Genomic DNA, 12,377 nt, shown 5'->3' on the forward strand with positions numbered 1-12,377 from the left:
GACAATCAATCAAATCTAACATATTTCTAACATATGTGTGTCTATTTATGTATATATTTATATATTTTTATACATAATAAATATACACAGTACACACACATATAGTATGTAAACATAAACTTTTATTTTAGATGCGATTAATCACAATTAATCATTTGTGACCCTGGACCACAAAACCAGTCATAAGGTTAAATTTTACAAAACTGAGATGTTTACATCATATGAAAGCTTAATAAATAAGCTTTCTATTGATGTATGGTTTGTTAGGATAGGACAATATTTGGCCGAGATACATCTATTTGAAAATCTGGAATCTGAGGGTGCAAAAAAATCTAAATACTGAGAAAATCACCTTTAAAGTTGTCCAAATTAAGTTCTTAACAACGCATATTACTAATCAAAAATTACATTTTGAAATATTTATAGTAGGAATTTTACAAAAATATTCATGGAACATGATCTTTACTTAATTTCCTAATGATTTTTGGCATAAAAGAAAAATCAATAATTTTGACCCATACTATGTATTTTTGGCTATTGCTACAAATATACCCCAGCGACTTAAGACTGGTTTTGTGGTCCAGGGTCACATTTGACAGCCCTAATTTTAATTTCACTTTAAACTTAAGTAGCATAATAACTAACTTTGATTCATTTTCTCAAATCAGTTTGGACGGTCTTTTTCGATTAATTTATTTAAAATCTCAATTTCACTAATAATTCACTGAAATATCACTGATATCCCTACATGTTTCATGTGTAAAATAATTATTGTTCTTTTGAACTTTCTATTCATCAAAAGAGCCTTAAAAATCATTATGGGTTCCACAAAAATATTAAGTATTAATACAATGTTTGACATTAATAATGTTTCTTGATCATTAAATCAGCATATAAGAATGATTTCTAAAGGATCATGTGACACTGAAGATTGAAGTAATAAGGCTGAAAATTCAGCTTTGCTTCACAGGAATAAATTACATTTTAAAATATATTAAAATACAAAACAGTTATTTTAAATTGTAATAATATTTCACAATATTACTGAATTAGTGAATTCAAATGAATGTAGCCTTAAGAGACTTTCAGAAACATTAAACAAAAAACCTTACCAACCTCAAATTTTAGAACAGCATTGTGCGTAAATATACACTAAATTGGCAAAAGTATTGGGACACCCCCTTCTAATGAACAGGTTTGGCTACTTTGGAAATTTCCATCAGTACAAATCTTAATGTATAAGCATATAATGATATTCTAGGGCATTGTGTGCTTCTAATTTTAACAGTTTGGACACAACCCTTTTCTATTCTAACATGAAAATGCATCTGTGTATAAGGCAAGGTTCAAAAAGAAATGATTAATTCAGTCAGTGTGGAAGAACTTGGTCTGCAGTAAGCAAAATCCTAATCTCAGTTGATAACCTCTGGTGTGACTTTAAATGCAGACCTTAAGCCAATAACTCATTACCAAACACCAATGACTTGTACATACACTATGGACAAAAATATTGGGACACCCCCTTCTTTAGATCAGAAAAGGGCACTTCCAAAACGGTGGCAACAGAGATGGAAACATGATTCATCTCTGTTGCAACAGTTCTGGAAATGTCTAAAATGGCTGTACCCATATGTTCAAGTCATTGCTGTTTGGTGAAAGTTTTTGGCTCAAGGTCTGCATTTAAAGCCACACCAGAGATGTTCAGCTGGGATTAGGACTTTGCTTTCTGCAGACCAGTCAAGTTCTTCCACACTGACTGAATCAATCATTTCTTTTTGAACCTTGCCTTATACACAGAGACATTGTCGTGTTAAAATAGAAAAGGGTCCTGTCCAAACTGTTGCTATGAAATTAAAAGCACACAGTTCCCTAGAATATCATTATATGATTAAACACTAAGATTTATACTCATAGAAATTAAAGTAGCCGCACCTGTTCAGTAGAAGGGGGGTGTCCCCAATACTTTTAGCAATATAGTGTACTACAAAAAAAGTCATTTTTAAAGCTATTTCAGATCAAATGCATAAATATCATTATGTCAATAAATTTAAATATTTTAAGACTTTTAACCTTTTTTATCACTTTGCCCCATCCCACAGTATATTACAATTGTTAAACAAGACTTTTATCTGCAGACTGTCCGAAAGCTCTCCTCTACACACACACACACACACACACACACACACACACACACCATCTCTCCTTCCAGTCCTGCCACTGTATAATCATTTCATCAACTCTCACACTCTCTCCTGTCTCTCCTCCAGCACATAACAAATCACTCTGGGTGACATTGGAAGGTTTTCCCATCTCTGTCTCCCTCTCTTTCTCACTGATGTAGTGGTTTGTGGTGAAGAGGCTTGTGGGGCTGTTGAAGGCTCAGCTTTGTGTAGGTCAGGAGGTGTGTGGCCGTTACCGTGCGCAGCAGGACATACAAGTGTCAGTGTTGTTTCAGAGTGCTAGATATGGTTACATGCAATGCATTCTATAAACAAAGTGACTCCCTTAAATTTTCAGTATGCATACTTGCACCAGTGATGTGTGAACAGAACCGCACTGAACAAAACTAGTCAATACAGTGCAATAGCCAATGCACATTGCTTGAATTGTGTTCTGACCTGATATGACCGGTGTGTTTTGAAGGGTTCAGATCCAGATTCTGTTATCCAAAGCACTTCTTAAGTCTTTTATGATCTGCATAAGACTGTAGATGTGCGGAAATCCATTTTATGACTGCTCAATCCACAGCTCTGCTTGCTGGAGCACCAGGGGTTGTGAGAGTGTGAAATTGAATTAAAAGTGACTGTTTTAATCGCCCTTGTGCTCGTTGGAGGGTTAATATCCCGTGCTAATCACAAGAAGCCTCTCATATGGAGAGCTTCTCTCTTAAAGTGAGGAACCCTCAGCCCAGCTCTTCACAGATCCCAGCATCTCTGAATGAATACTATTGTCCATCATCTCCTAAACACACTTGTTTCATCATTCATCAGCTATCAGTCAGTGACACAGGAATTATGACATAGATTATAGGGATAATAAAAAAAAAACCCTGCTGTGCTCATTTTAGCTCTGTGTTTTGCACAAACTTTTTGGGACAGAACTAATTTGGTAATGCCTTCACAAAAAATTAATGGAGTATAAGTTAAACCCATTGGGAAAGTCTTTTGCCCATATGCAAAATTCTTAAAAACCACACCTTAAAGGGATAGTTCACCCAAAAATGAAAATTTGATGTTTATCTGCTTACCCCCAATGCATCCAAGATGTAGGTTACTTTGTTTCCTCAGAAAAACACAAACGAAGATTTTTAACGAAAACCGGTGCATTCTGCCAGCCTTATCATAGACGTGGAAGGGCACCAAACCTTTAAAAGTAAACAAAAACATGCACAGACAAATCCAAATCACACCCTGCGACTCGTGATGATACATTGATGTCTTAAGACATGAAACGATCGATTTTTGTGAGAAACTGAACAGTATTTATATCATTTTTTACCTTTGATACACAGCCACGTCCATCTGTCATGTGCACGAGTTTGGCTTCAGTCACGTCACATGAGCACGCGCTCTGGCGTAGAATGCGCAAATGCCGTAAGGGGAAATCAGTGAAAAGTCCCGGATGAGTTTGCGCAAACTAACGTAATCTTTTAGCTTTAAATCGGTTTAAACAATCAGGATACGCGCAAGTAATTACCATTTTGAATAGCCGCTATACCCACAATCTCTGTGCTCTGTGTAAACAATGAGTGTCGTATACATGCAACAGATCGCTTCCGGTGTTTGCGTATTCTACGACAGAGCGCGTGCTCATGTGACGTGACTGATGCCAAACTCGTGCACATTACAGATGGACGTGGCTGTGTATCAAAGGTAAAAAATGATATAAATACTGTTCAGTTTCAAACAAAAAACGATCGTTTCGTGTCTTAGGACATCAATGTATCATCACGAGCCGCAGGGTGTAATTTGGATTTGTCTGTGCATGTTTTTGTTTACTTTTAAAGGTTTGGTGCCCATCCACTGCCATGATAAGGCTGGCAGACTGCACCTGTTTTCGTTAAAAATCTTCGTTTGTGTTTTTCTGAGGAAACAAAGTAACCTACATCTTGGATGCATTGGGGGTAAGCAGATAAACATCAAATTTTCATTTTTGGGTGAACTATCCCTTTAAGACAGCATTTTGGGGCATTAGAGGTATAGTCACTTATATGTAGGGTATGACAGGGTAAAAGGCGCCTTTGATATTATTTTCCTCTAAACTACTAGATGGCAGTTTCCAAAACATCCGCTTTTCAAAATACATGTGCAATTTTGGCTGATGCTTGGCGCTATCGCGGGCAGCAGCTTAAAGTCGATTCTGTGTTTACTTGATCTAATATTTTATGTTTTTAAAAATGTTGTAGAGTTCTTGAATATATCTTGAGACAAAGGTCTTAATGATTTTTAGTTTTGTTTAAGATAATTAAAGCAACAGTTTTTGAATAACGAAAGAATATGTGAAGGTATGGTATTTGGGGTAAAAAGCACCTCTGCTGTTAAATATTTAACATGATAATTAATAGAAGGCTGACATGACATTGTTAGATTCAGATGGTAAATATTATGTATCATGTTGGGTAATCACCATGTTTAGAAAAAACATCATATTTAAAAACATGCTATTAATAATATCATATAATAAATATCATTTGTTGTTACTACTGTAAATCTATATTAAATTACTATGGGATCTCCTTCAATGCTTTCAGAATCTTTACATTTTAAAATTATTTTGTTTCTGTATTTTAAAATGTCTTATTTTACCATTTTAATGACCGTATATTTATTGAACAAAAAAAATTATTTATCAAAATAACTAGAAAATAGTACAAACTTTGCCAAAGTGATTGTTTTGAACAAGTATTAACTCAGACATTATTTAAAAAAAAAACATTATTTTAGCTGAAGTATTTGTATCAATAACGTGTGCCTTTCACCCCATGCTGGTGAGTCTTCTACCCCATGTATGGGGTAAAAGGCCCCCTTGCCACCTCATACATTATAAGTTTTTTAACAAAATAAACAACTGGTATAATTTTTCACACAAAATCTGTTGCTCCATTAATGTTCAATACAAACGTATATATTTTTCTGCAATCATACATTTTGGGTACAGTGAAAAGTGTGTGCCTTTTGCCCCGTTGTACCATATAATATAGTTTAGTAATTTTTCTGAAAATGTCTATTGTCCATTGTTAATGTGTAATGTATAATATATAATGCATAATAATGATAATTTAGAAAACACCAAAGTCACACTTAAAACAACTGTCTTTGGTCAATGCGCCAATGTCACGTGACCAACTGTTGCAAAATCCGCTAGGAGAAATCCTTACCCATGTGCAAAATTTCTGATCTTGTAAATTCCTATTTCTTGTATTTTGCCTGTAAACATTAGCCAAACAATGGTACATTTAACCACACCTTAAGACAGCATTTTTGGGCATTGGAGGTGTATTTGTGTTAAATTTCTTCACAAAAAATAATGGGACATAAATGGTCCCAATCTGTTAAGTTCCTTGCTAAATGTGCATCTCATTAGTGAAATTTTGGCAAATTGCTGCATTCAAAACATACATGATGTATGCAATGTATGAAACCCCAAAGTCACATTGAAAACAACCAATTATCTGTTGGTCAACATGCTGATTTTCGAACCTGTTGCAAAATCTGTGTGTAAAAATGTCCTTTTTGGCTGCACCTTAAGACAACATTTTTGGGCATTGGAGGTGTATTTGTGTTAAATCCCTTCACAAAAAAATAATGGGACATAAATGGTCTCTATCTGTTTAGTTGCTTGTTAAATGTGCAAAATTGTGCATGCAAAACATACGTATTGTATGCAGTGTATAAAAAAAAACTCAAAGGCACATTTAAAACAACCAATTATCTGTTGGTCAACATGCTGAATTCTGAAACTTGCGAAATCTGCGTCGGAAAATTTCCCTTTGGCCTTGAAAATAACTAGGTTTTGGCCGCACCTTAAGACAGCTTTTTTGGTCATTGAAGGTGTTTTTGTGTTAAACTCCTTCACAAAAAAATTATGGGACGTAAATGTTCTCAATCTGTTCAGTTGCATGCTAATTGTGCATCACATTAACAAAATTTGCAACATTTTGCATGCAAAACATACATAATGTATGCATTGTATGAAACCCCAATGTCACATTTAAAACAACCAATTATGTTCTGAACCTGTTGCAAAATCTGCGTGGGAAAATTTCCTTGTGGCCTTGAAAATAACTAGATTTTGCCCGCACCTAAGACAGCATTTTTGGACATTGGAGGTGAATTTGTGTTAAATTCCTTCACAAAAAATAATGGGGCGTAAAAGTGCAAAATTTTGCATGCAAAACATACGTAATGTATGCAATGTATGAAACCCCAAAGTCACATTTAAAACATCCAATTATCTGTTGGTCAACATGCTAATTTTCGAACCTGTTGCGAAATCTGCGTGGAAAATTTCCTTTTGGCATTGAGAATGACTGGATTTTGCCTGCACCTGAGAAAGCATTTTTAGGCTTCAGAGGTGTTTTCAACATTGAAATCCAGCCTCCAAATGGGTCTGTGATGGCCAGAAGCGGTGTTGTACATTGATCTTTATTGATCCGTTCAACCGAACTTCCTCTCTGGAGAAGGATGTGACTCGAAGAGCCACGCACATCTCTTTGTTTTGTTATCCAGCTGCAAAACCCATCTCGAACAAGCCGTTCATTGAGTCGCGCAGGAGTCCCGGAGTCGTATTCAGAGAGCCGAGGTTGGCTCGGGCCTCTTTCACAAACACAAACGTGGAAGTCGGCGTTCAGAGGTCTCTCTGTGTCTCCTTTTCTGTGGGCGTCCGACGGACTCCGTGCACCTGCAGAGGACATCAAAGAGCATTAGTCTTGTTCTCGAACAACCTCTGACCCCATGGGGCGCTTGCATTAATACATTGTCCTTTGACAAAGCCTGCCGATTACTGGCCGCTCTCTTTCTCTCTCTCTGCGTACGCCCTCCCCCCGCAAAAAGCTTTTATTTCTTGAGGGATACAAAAGCTATAATTGCTCCTGCTTTGAGATGAGGTGTCGATGGGAAGGGGATCTGCCATCAGGGTGAATTCTGTTAAATGTTTTTCTCCCTCTCTTTCTCTCTCTCTCCTCCCCTCTGTGGGGTCACCAGGATCACTTGCTTTTCTCCAAATGGGCATTTTTGCTGGCAGGTGCATTACACCCCTTATTTTCAGATTGTCTTTCCGCTGCTAATGCCTGGCAGGTTGATTGCTTGGGTCTGGCTGGCGGAGAAAGGGCCGCGCTGCGTTCGGGCCCCGGACTGAAAGACACTGATTACTGTTTTCCTCCGAGCCTGATTGAGGCCCTTGAAAGGAAAGATTTTAACCTTCTCTCCTCTCTCCTTGCTGAGTACGGGCCCGACGCGGCGAGATGGCCCGTGTCATCAGAACGACTCCATAAACTCATCAGAGCGAACCCCCACCACCCCCTCCTCTCCCTATCTCTCCAAACCCGGCCCTTCCTGAGAGAGCCGTGGACACGTTTCTGATGTAAAATCTGACAGATGACATTATCATTTTGATTATTGCAGGAAAGGGCGATTTCACTCTCTATTGAAACAAGTTTTTCTGGTCATGCAAAAAAGCTGCCATTAACATGGACGTACCGCATTTTGATTATCAAATATGACTGTTTGTAAGGAAATTAAAGGAATAATTTACCCCCAAATTAAAATGATTTTATTATTTATTTTTATACTTTCCAATTTCACCATCCAGTTAGGCACATCATCCATAACTCCTTCAAAAACAGTCAGAAACCTTGGAGTTGTAATTGATGATCAGCTGACTTTCTCAGACCACATTGCTAAAACTGCCCGGTCCTGCAGATTTGCTTTATTCAACATCAGGAAGATCAGGCCCTTTCTTTCGGAAATGCTTCACAACTCATTGTTCAATCTCTTGTTCTGTCCAGACTGGACTATTGCAATGCTCTTTTGGCAGGTCTTCCAGACAGTTCTATCAAACCTTTACAATTAATCCAGAAGAGTCATTTTTAATGAACCGAAAAGAACGCACGTCACATCTCTCTTCCTCAATTTGCTCTGGCTACCAATTGCTCACATAAAATTCAAGGCATTAATGTTTGCCTACAAAACCACCACTTGGTCTGCATCCCTTTACCTAAACTCACTACTTCAGACTTATGTGTCCTCTAGAAGCTTATGTTCTGCAAGTGAACGACACATTATTGTGCCATTCCAAAGAGGCATAAAATCACTTTCACGGACTTTCACAGTAAATGTACCCTTCTGGTGGAATGACCTGCCCAACTCAATCCGAACAGCTGAGTCCTTTGCCATCCTCAAGAATCGGCTAAAAATGCATCTCTTCCGTATTTATTTGACCCTCTAACTCTAGCACCTTCTATTTTAATTCTATTCTTTAAAAAAAACTTGCCTTTTTAGAATTTATATATTTTAGACATAAATATTTATTATATAACTTAAAAACACCCTTGATGTATACTGCGTTAGGCTAAATATGAGCAAAGGCGACTGTGAAAATAAGTCTGGATCATTTATCTTTTTGAACTTTAATTAAAAAAATTCACAAAATTCTAAACTTTCACTGAAGTAAAACAATGGAAAGTGGGGGAAACTTGCATTATGAAATAAATGATTTTCTCCAGTGCATGTTGGCTACCATTATTGGGACCCCTAGACATTCTTATAAGTAAAATCTCCTAAGTATATTAATTCATATTTACATTTTGTAGCACACCAGGGTGACTGAAATTGTCCAGCTACGTCTTTCTTTTTCACAGGATTATAAATATGAGGAATACAAATGCCAAATTCCTTAATCATCTTAATTCCAATCAACTAAAGTGTTACAAATCTGTCTGGAAGAGGTTGTGTGTCTACAGTTGTCAACATTTGAAGTGGATCAAAAAAGTTCACCAGAGTTGTCCTAAGACAAGAATGTGTATTGTTTTGGTTTTAGGACACCTTTGATGAAAGGTTTTTATCCACTTCAAATGTTGACTACTATATATCGTCCTAATGCATGCTGAGGAGGAGAGTTTGAGTGGCCAAAGACTCTCCAAGGATCACAGCTGGAGAATTGCAGAGATTAGTTGAATCTTAGGGTCAGAAAGCCTAAAAAATATATCAAACAGCCCCTACATCACATGTTGTTCAAATGGGTTTCCAGAAAAAAAAATCCTGGCTCATCTGAAAACAAACTCCAGCATATTGAGTTGTCAGACACGACTGGAACTTCAAATGGAACTGGCTTCTATGGTCAGATGAAACAAACAAAAAAAAAAAAAGAGCTTTCTGGCTTCAAACCCACCAAATGGGTTTTGGTGCAAACAGGGATAAAATTACCCCATGCCCTCCATTAAATATACTGCTGGATCTTTAATGTTGTGGGCCTGTTTTTCTGCCTGAGATCCTGGACATCTTGTTCAGATACATGGCATCATTATGGATTTTATCAAATACCATCAGTTAAAAATCCAAACCAGACTGCCTCTGTTAGAAATCTTATAATGGACCATGTTTGAATCTTCCATCAAGACAATGTTTCAAAACAAACAAACACAAAAATGTGTCACTGAACACAAAATGAAGCTTCTGCCAGTTCCCTGACCTGAACCCTGTAGAAAATGAGTGGGGTGAACTAAAGAGAAGCAGCACCAACATGACGCTGGGAATCTGAAGCATCTGTAGAGGTTGTGGATGAAGAAATTGTCTCTGATCTCTTGTCAGGTGTTCTCCAAACCCATCAGACTTTATAAGAGAAAACTCAGAACTGTTGCAATAATTGGGTGCCAATAACTGTTTCTACGTGAACTAGAGAAAAAATTGTATTTCATAATGAGATTTTCCCCCACCTTCCATTGTTTTACTTCAATGAAAGGTTAGAATTCTTCATTTTTTGAATGAAAGATCAAAAGGATAAACAATGCAGATTTATTTTCACGGCCACCTTTGCTCATATTTACCAAGGGTGCCAATTTTAGTGAAGGGCACTGTAAATGACTTTCTTCTTTCAGACGAATGCAATCAGTTATATAAAAAAAATCCTAGCTCTTCCAAGCTTTATAACGCTGATCGAGATTTTAAAGCCCCAAAAAGTGGGGCTAATAAAGGCCTTCTGAAGTGAAGCAATGCATTTGTGTAAGAAAAAAAAAATCTAATTTTAAGACTTTATAAACTGTAATCTCTATCTTCTGCTAACTGTTGTACACACACTCATGAGAGGGTGGTGTTCCAGTGGATAATGTAGACGTAGACAAACGCGGTGAAGAATGCGGAAGCACAAATCGACGGTTTGTAAAGAAAATGCATGAGAATTTTAATATAAGCCAAGAGGAGACTGGTTTTTACTTTGCTTTTAACAAAATTTGGTTCTCGCAAGACTAGCATATTCTCACCCTACATCCTACGTCATCCACTGGAACGCGAAACTCAGGAACACGCGTATGACAGTTAGCGGAAGCTAGAGATTATGGTTTATAGTTTTAAACATGGATATCTTTCTTACACAAATGCATCAATTCACTTCAGAAGGTCTTTTTAAAGAGTGTATTGTAGTACTTATTTTGTTTCATATTTTAAAAATTGCAGAAGAAAAATTGCAATTAGATTCATGCAGCCATACTATGGACTACTTTTTCTGGTGCTTTTTTGGTGCCTTTTTTAGTCCTGGTCCCTTTTCCCTTTTTTTATTATATTAAAAAGAGTGTCTAGAATATTCTTTAGATATTCTCCTTCTGTGTTCCACAGAGGAAAGAAAGTCATATGGATTCGAATGCAACTAAATGAAAACATTTCAGTTTAACATTCTTTTTAACATTTTTCTCTGAGCTTTTGCATTTGTTCAGGCGTCACTGGTATTGTCGGAGATGAGCTGTGTGTGTGGCTTACAGCTGGTCAGGGCTGCAGCTTCATTTAGCTGCTCATGTTTGGGGGTGAATAGCGGTCCCTGGACCCCCTGCCGACTCTCTAATTGCATGGACTTGTGTATCCGGAGAGAGTCTTGACTAAGAGCAGTCAGGCAGAAACCCCTGTGCCATCCCTGTGCCACCACACACGAACGCAGCAAAACCATCTGCCTAATACACACAGTCACACACACATACAGCCGTCAGCTGTCTCAGCCACTGGCACCTGCTGCCCTGCGTGTGTGTGTGGGATGCGCCGCTGAATAGTCCCTGTCTCAGTTACGCCGGGAGTCTGTCGGACGGGCTGTAGGTTAAGACCTCGGTGATGGCGTAACCCCTGTAGATTAGAGAGAGGACAGACACTGGGGTGTAGATACAATGTCCAAACACACACACAAACACACTCCAGGTTGTTCTTGGGCTTTTGAACAGACTAAACTGGCTGTTACCAGTCATGGACTTGTCACATGTTCACTGGGTTCATTGGCTGATTCAATTCGGTTTTTCCACTTATTCAATTGATATTAATCAGAACCAGTGAAACGAAGCAAATTCGTCCACGGTCCTGGTTATTTTATGTTAATGCCGATTCAGGGTCAAATAAGCATCCATCACCTGCTAAAAGGCAGGTTCTTTTAGCACAGCGATGGGTAATTTGCTTATCTTCCTCACATACTTTTTTGTATTTGTATTAGTCACACTTAAAAAAAAAAAAACTACATTACATATTTTTGAATGCTCTTTATATAGTGAGTTATTTTATATATTTTAATTTGAGAATATTGAATGGCAAATTTAGCTTTTACTTTAACCACTTTGGTTGATAAGTAAAAATAAAAGTCAATTTTTCATTCTAAATTCTTGAAATACAGTGGTATTTTTAGTATATTTTTCTTTTCTTTTAAAGTTTCTTGCACCAAAAACGTTCTAATATTAGTTTTTAATGACATTTATCACATTGTCTCATGATTACAATTAAAGGATACAGCTTTTGCTACTGTATCTTTAAGACGAGACACTGCAGGCAAAAACGCTGTTTTTTCATGCACCTGTCAAGTTTGAGATTTGGGGCTTTTGGGTCTTTCATAAAGTGTTTGTTTTTTCAGACTAGTGGAAAGAAAGCATCCAAAAGACACTGTTAAGTGTTTCTTTTATAGCACTTTATCTATTTGTGTCAATAGATTTCAATTACAATACATATTATTAAAGGCCATTTTCTCGAAATTAGTTTTTTCTCCTACACTGAGCCATAAATCTCTACTTCAGTAGCACTTACACACACCAAACTTTATATTTGTATTCCTGTCTATATTCTGAAGGTTTTTAAAGAGGGATTTGTTTATATATAATTTAATTTTATACAACATTTTATTCCACCACCAAAAAAAAAAAA

At 37.1% G+C, this 12,377-nt stretch overlaps 1 protein-coding gene across 2 annotated transcripts in view; it reads left to right on the plus strand.

Moving 5' to 3' along the window:
• Window positions 1–12,377, plus strand: part of dync1i2a (dynein, cytoplasmic 1, intermediate chain 2a) — a 63,119-nt gene that overhangs the window by 26,835 nt on the left and 23,907 nt on the right. The window lies entirely within an intron of this gene.

The sequence above is a fragment of the Garra rufa genome, chromosome 8 (genome assembly GCF_049309525.1).
Source record: "Garra rufa chromosome 8, GarRuf1.0, whole genome shotgun sequence".
Taxonomy (NCBI): domain Eukaryota; kingdom Metazoa; phylum Chordata; class Actinopteri; order Cypriniformes; family Cyprinidae; genus Garra; species Garra rufa.